The 7,496-nt window shown below is 38.1% G+C and overlaps 1 non-coding gene across 1 annotated transcript; it reads right to left on the reverse strand.

Annotated features, from left to right (window-relative positions):
- Window positions 1-4,827: 4,827 nt before the first annotated feature.
- LOC122150290 lies at window positions 4,828-4,931 on the reverse strand. Its single transcript, XR_006163590.1, has one exon. It is a non-coding gene; the product is annotated as a U6 spliceosomal RNA (small nuclear RNA).
- Between the last annotated feature and the right edge of the window lie 2,565 nt (window positions 4,932-7,496).

Consider the following 7,496-nt stretch of genomic DNA (forward strand, 5'->3'; position numbering starts at 1 on the left):
CCTTTTCTGCATCTACTGATATGATCATGTGATTCTTTTTCTTTATTTTACTTATGTGATGGATTGTGTTGATTGCTTTTTTAATGTTGAACCATCCTTGCATACCTGGTATGAATCCCATTTGGTCATGATGTATTATTTTTTTGTTATGTTGTTGGAGTCTAGGAATTCCCATTCTTTACAATGTTCTCCATAATTTGTTATGGTCCACACAGTCGAATACCTTTGCATGGTCAATAAAACACAGGTAAACATCTCTCTGGTATTCTTTGCTTTCAGCCAAGATCCATCTGACATAAGCAATGATATCCCTCATTCCAGCTCCTTTTCTGAACCCAGCTTGACAAACATTTCCCTGTCAATATACTGCTGCAACCATTTTTTAGTTATTTTCAGCAAAATTTTACTTGACTATGTTATTAATGACATTGTACAATATCTTCAAGACTGTTCAGAATAGCTGCAGTGTGATTAGCAATGGAGATTCTTCTCATGGAGCAACTGAATGTAGCATGTTCCAGGATATATACATACATACATACGTGTGTGTGTGTGTGTGTGTGTATTTTTTTTAATTGTGCTTTGGGTGCAAATTTACAAAGCAAATTTCATTTACATTTAACAATTCATGTACATCTGATTTCACATCCCTGATTACCATCCCAGCCATAAAGAACTCTCTGCCCTTCTCCTCCCTGTGACTACCCCCTCCCTGTGCCCTTCTTAACTATGCACTGCTGTCTGTCCAACTTTCCCTCTATGTGAATGTTGCCCCTCTGGTGTCTCATGGCTAATTGATCTAAGGGGTGCATCTCCCTAGGGTAGGTGGGTACGTCACCCTGGGGTGGGTGTTCTGCATGTAGGTCTTTCTACTATTGGGCTGAGAGCCAATCCATGGAAGTGCATCCATTTCTAGGCCTGAAGGGTAACCCGGGGCCATAGTCTTGGGGGTTCTACTAGTCTCTATTTGGCCAGTAATTGTAGTCATTTTTGTATTTTTGAATTTTGTTCCACATTTTTCCTCCCACTTTATCCAGGATCTCCAGTTTTGATGCCTTTTCAAGCAATTGGCATTGGTAGCCAGGCACCATCTAGTTCTTCTGGTCTCGAGGTCATGAAGACTGAGGTCCTCATGGTCCATCTTATCCTTGTTTCCAGATGCCTTTGATTTTCTTCACTCTTCTTTGCTCCAGATGAGAGGAGACCAATAATTCCATCATAGATGGCCACTTGAAAGCTTTTAGTACCCCAGTCACTACTCACCAAAGTAGGTTGTAGAATGACATTTTTATGTACTAGGTTATGCCAGTTGAGCATGATGTTCCCCAAGACTACGGTCCCAAGCACACAGGCCCGGTGATTCTCTCTCTCAAGATGTTCAGTTGTGTCTGAGAAGTTACTCCAATTTCTGTTGCTGCTGTAATGTAAGTGGCTAATTTTGTAGCAGAGGTGCATATGTAAGATTGTCTTCAGTCAAATCTGGATACATGAATAGATTGGTGAGAAGATCAGGTGGGGTAGATGAATAGGATATAATTTTTTGAATGATAGTTAATGATTCTCCTGAGCAAAGCTGGAAAAGCCAGCTCATAAATCAATAAATGTTTCCCAACACTTCCTTACAGGGAGATTTCAAAAATAGCAATAAATTACAAAGGAATTCTAATAAAATTCAGTTTGAATGATTGCAATGTGATGTATTTTGGAACAAACAACAACAACAAATCCTACAATATAGGTTCTTAGAGGATTACTCAAGTCAATGTAAATTAGAGACATACATTTCTAGATGACCAGAATGTGGGTCATGAGTCAGCAAAATGGTCTGCTACTTCAGGCCGATCTTAAGACACAGTTTTGTTAGCATACTCTAAAAAATGACATGAAAAAATTAGAAAAGGCTTAGGAGATATTAACAAATATTGCTTTAAATATACTAAAGAGCCCTGTCCAGAAAGGTTTGAAAGGAATTTGGATTATTAAGCCTAGAAAACAATGAAAGTGACTCTATTCATAAATGAGTGAATTTCCTTTCTCTGGTCTTTCATTGCCATGGTAAAGTAAGCAAGAGGAAATGACCCTACTTCAAATCAGATATAATTTCTAATTAACTGTGAGGCAAAAATCTTTAAAAAGTGATAAAACACCAAGATAACATCATGTTTTGGCCTTGGCAATTTGCCAGAAGAGAATAGCAGTTGTCCATTTTAAATGCCTTTAGAATTCCATAGAGTACTTCCATGGTTCCCACACAGTCCCTGAAGCAATAATGAAGGAAAGAATTGCCATTTTCAATCCAAAAGTCCATGTATTAGTTTCCTTATGGCTGCAATAACTATGTACCACAAATTGGATGGCTCATAAAAACAGAAATTTGTTGTCTCACAATCCTGGAGACAAGGGGTCTGAAATCAGGATGCTGGTCATGTTGATTCCTTCTGAGACTTTGAGAGAGAATGTTTTCTAGCTTCTAGTTTCAAGTGTTGGCTGGCAATCCTTGATGCTCCTTGATTCAAAGAACTATTTTCCCAATCTCTGCCTCCATCTCCACATGGCCATCTTTCCTCTGTGTCTCTCTCATTGTCTCTTCTCTTTTTATAAGGACACCACTTATATTGGATTAGGACCCATTCTACTTCAGTATGACCTCGTGTTAACTTACTACATCAGCAATGACTCTATTGCCAAACCAGGTCACATTCACAGGTACCAGGTGTTAGGACTTCAAAATATCTTTTGTGGGGCACAATTCAATCCATAACAGCCCATCAGTGAGAAAATGGATGAATAATTTGTGATATATTCACACAATGAAATATTGCAAGCAGTCAAAATGATGAACATAATAATAGACAAAAATATAGATGAATGTTATCAATATAATAAGAAGTGAAAAAGGTAAGTCTCAGAAAATTATGTACAGGGAGATACTTTTTTGTTTGTTTGCTTTTTGCTCCAGCATACCTAACTTTCTTTTATGGATTTGTACCTTTTCCTTTTTTTAATACTGTTATGGTAAAATATATACAGATATACATGCTTAACTCCGTTTGGACAACGTCTACTTCATAATGTCCATGATCCTACAAGGTGTTTTTATCATTATTGTTATTATTTTGTTTTGTTTTTAAGGTAAAGGAGCCCTCCATTTGTTTATTATTCCCCCTAATGGTTGTAAAGACCCCAAACCCCTAGAATGAATGAACAAAAGGGCTCCACTGTGCATCCCAATCCCTGCAGAGCCTACTCCTACCCTCCTCCTAGCTTTATTCACCCCTGCACAGCTCATTGGCTTCTCTGCTTCTGCCATCAGCCCTGGTAGCATGGGGGGGTGGTGGAGTTGGGAGCTCGCAGGTTCCTGGTTCTGTACAGCAGTGGCGACAGCAGCCACACATGATCAGAAAGCAACTGCACCAATGGAGCGGTGGGAGCCAGGGCTGCCACCACCACCCATGCTCCTGGCCCTTACAAACCCAGACCCCTGAGGCCACATCTCTGCACCCCTCCTCGTATGTTCCCCCATCCCCCTGCACCCAGAGATGTGCAAAGTCCCAATCTGGCTGTCAGCACAACCCTCACCTAGTCCAGCCACCACCCAGCAAGGTTGGACTCTGTATCCAGTGAATACAGCTCTTGAGGTTAGGCCAAGGGGCTCCAATAAGGTTTTAATATAGTCAGCTTTACGAGGATTTAACATAGATTATATACCTAAAAAAACAAAACAAACCCACCTCCACTGAGTTGATTCCAACTCATAGCAACCTCCATTGGATTTCCAAAGCTGTAAATCTTTACAGAAATATATTTCCTCCTCTTCCTCCTGCAGAGCAGCTGGTGGGTTTGAACCATCGATCTTCTGGTTAGCAGCCAAATGGCCTCACACACTACACCACCAGAGCTCCTTATGGATTATATTGTTGTTGTTGTTATGTGCCGCCAAGTCAGACCTGACTCATAGCGACCCCTCCTAGGCAGTATCACTAGGGAAGTAGATTGCCCAACTTTCCTTCCGAGGAGTGGCTGGTGGGTTTGAACCGCCAGCCTTCTGGTTAGCAGTCAAGTGCCTTAGGCATTATGCTACCAGAGCTCCTTATGGATTATATAGGGACTGCCTATATGTAATAATATGGTTTCGCACAACATCTAAATCACATAACCTCCTATTTCACAGAACATATCATGGGTGTATGTGATGCATACATATATAACAAAAAGTATGCCATTAAAAAAAATTTAAGTGTGCAATTCAGTGACATTAATTACATTTACCATGATGTGGTACTATTGCTACTATCTATTTATCACTTCAAACAGAACATCAGTACCCCTTTCAGCAGTAATTCCCATTTCCTTCTCCCCAAAGTCCCCAATAACCACTGGTAAACTTTTGTCTTATGCATTTGTCTATTCAAGATATTTCACGTAAGTAGATCATACAATATTTATCCTTTTATGTCTGACTTACTTTATTCAGAATAATGTTTCCAAGGTTCTTCCAGATGTCAGAACGTTTGTCTTTATAGCTATGTAGCAGTATTCCATTGTACGCCTTTACCACACCTTGTTTATCCATTCATCTGTTGATGGGCATTTGGAATGTTTCCACCTTTCAGCTATTGAGTAGTGCTACAGTGAACATTGGTCTGTAAGTAAGTATCTGTTTGAGTCCCTGCTTTCAAGTCTCTTGAGTATATACCTAGGAGTAGAATTGCTTGGTCCTATGGTAATTCTAAATTTAACATAGTGACTGCACCATTTTATACTCCCACCTGCAATGCACAAGGGTTCCAATTTCTCCACATCCCAAAACCAACACTTTCTGTTTTTAAAAATCTGGAGTGCTTCACAGATCTATGTGCCATTCTTGCACAGGGGACATTCTAATCTCTGTATTATTTCAGTGTTATTATCCAAACCAAAAAACCAAACTCGCTGCCACTGAGTTGATTCTGACTCATAGAAACCCCTTTTGGGTTTCTGAGCCCGTAAATCTTTACAGAAGTAGATTGTCCAGTCTTCCTTCCACAGAGTGGCTGGTGGGTTTGAACCACCAACCTTCTGGTTAGCAGTCAGATGCCTTAGGCACTGCACCACCAGAGTTCATGTGCTGCCAAATGTGATACCCTTTTATAAAGTAAAAACAACTGAAATTTTTAAAAATACTTTTTAGGAATGCAAGTTGATACAATATAACCCTATGAAAAGGAAAACAAGAGATGAATACAATGAAGACCAGTAAAACCAGTTGCCATCAAGTTGATTCCAACTCATGGCAGCCCCATGTGTTAGAGTGGAACTGCACTCCATAGAGTTTTCAAAGGCTGATTTTTTGGAAGGCCTTTCTTTTTTTTGCCAGGCCTTTCTTCCAAGGTGACTTTGGGTGGGCTTGAACTTCCAACCTTTTGACTAGCAACCAAGGGTGTTAATCAGTTGCAAACCCCCTCACCCCCAGGGACTCCAAATACAGTGAAAAAGACTGTAAATATTGAGGATGGACAAGGATTTGGAGCAATGGAAACTCTTGCATGCTGCTGTTGGGGATATAACAAATCCTTTGGGAAACTTTTTGGCAGTATTTACTAAAACTACATAAGCACTGTGACCCAGCAGTTCCACTTTAGTGTGTTGGAGAAATGTGAGTGAAATAAGAGCAGAAAAAAAAGAATAATGCAATGAGTAATATTAAAATGCAATGTTATATAGTTCAACATGTAATCACCAAAGGACATACTCAAAAACATTCATAGCAGCACTATTCATAAAATCCCTGAATTGCTCATCAGCGGGAGAATGGATCAATGTTTTAATTTGAATACATAGATAATCATAGAACACACTATACAGTAACCAAAAAGGATAAATTATGTTTGCACACAACAATATAGTTGAATCTTGCAAGCCTGTTGGACAAAATAAGATACATACAAAAGAATACATCTATATAGTTCCATTTGTATGAAGTTCAAAAACAGAGAAAACTAATCTGTGGTAGTAGAGGTCAGGATACTGGTTGTCTTGGATTGGCTAAGGACTGGAGGAGCCATGAGGGGGGCCTTCAGAGTTCCTGTCCTATTTCTTGATTTGGATTCCGGTTACATAAATGTGTTCACATTGAGAAAATTCTCTTCTGATTTGTGCACATGTCTGATATCTATTATATTTCAATCAAAAGTTTTATTTAAAAAGAGATAAGGGAGATAGGTAAGAGAAGTAAACATTAAGAAAAAGAAAGATGGATGATATGAAGAAGTAAGAATAGCCATTAGCATATTTTTGAAAGTATATTTCAAAGTATGTATATATATTTTTTTTTTCAATTACAACATAAAATCTATTGATTATGGGAATCCTTTCAGTTTTAATTGGATCTCAGATTCACAAAATTGGATTAATAATCATTGGTTGATGACATGTCTTCATCATTGGTACATGCCTAGCCTACTTTGATCTCTCTCTCTCTCTTTTTTTGCCTCTATTTCAGACTTTATTCTGCCAGCACTTAAAGTTCAATTAAAAAAAAACAAACTCACTGCCATCAAGTCGGATCCAACCCATAGCGACCCCTCCTCCTTGGGTTTCCAAGGCAGTATATATATGTATATATAATATATATTATATATATATATATATAATATTATATTATATTATATTATTAAATTATTAATTATATAATAAACAGTAACATCTTAGCAAAATCTTTTTTTTTTGCAATGTTTTTCCCTCATGTCCATTTATATAACAATCTTTAAATAACATTTTACCATAACATCTTTTCTGATTTAAAAAATTAATGTAAGTGATTTCATTATTTTTTTAATTTGAAGGAAAAAAACAGGAAGAAATTCATAATTCCATCACTGAGATCTAACCACTGTTAACATTTTGGTATCTGTACTCCAAGTCTTTTTCTATTATTATTTGCATTTTTAAAAAACGTAGGGGTAGGGAGCAAGGGAATGATGAATATGTGCTTCAAGATAATAGCATCTTTGGGTGGGGAGAGGCAGGAGAATGGGATGCAAGAGGGAAACAGGGAAATTTCTATTGAAGCTCTTTGTTTTGGATGGTGGATTCACACTATTCATTATTAAAAGTAACAATGAAGAAATAAAAGTGGCACAAATCAAAATGTGTATGAGTTGTTGAACTGAAAACCAATTTGCCCTGTAAACTTTCACCCAAATCACAATTTAAAAAAAAAAAAAAAAGGATTGTTTGAGTTGGCCTATTCAACTTTAAGGAGCTCTGGTAGCATAGTGCCTAAGACAGTTGACTGCTAACCAGAAGGTTCAAACCTACTAGCCACTCCTCAGAAGGAAGACTGGGCAATCTGCTTCCATAGAAATACTGCCTTGGAAACCCAAAGAGGGGTCACTATGGGTCAGATCCGACTCGATGGCAGTGGTTTTTTTTTTTAATTCAACTTTAAGTGCTGGCAGAATAAAGTCTGAAATAGAGGCAAAAAGAGAGAGAGAAAGATCAAAGTAGGCTAGGCA

The sequence above is a fragment of the Orycteropus afer genome, unplaced genomic scaffold, assembly GCF_000298275.1.
Source record: "Orycteropus afer afer isolate SDZICR_OR568_19922 unplaced genomic scaffold, OryAfe1.0 scaffold00114, whole genome shotgun sequence".
NCBI classification, from domain to species: domain Eukaryota; kingdom Metazoa; phylum Chordata; class Mammalia; order Tubulidentata; family Orycteropodidae; genus Orycteropus; species Orycteropus afer.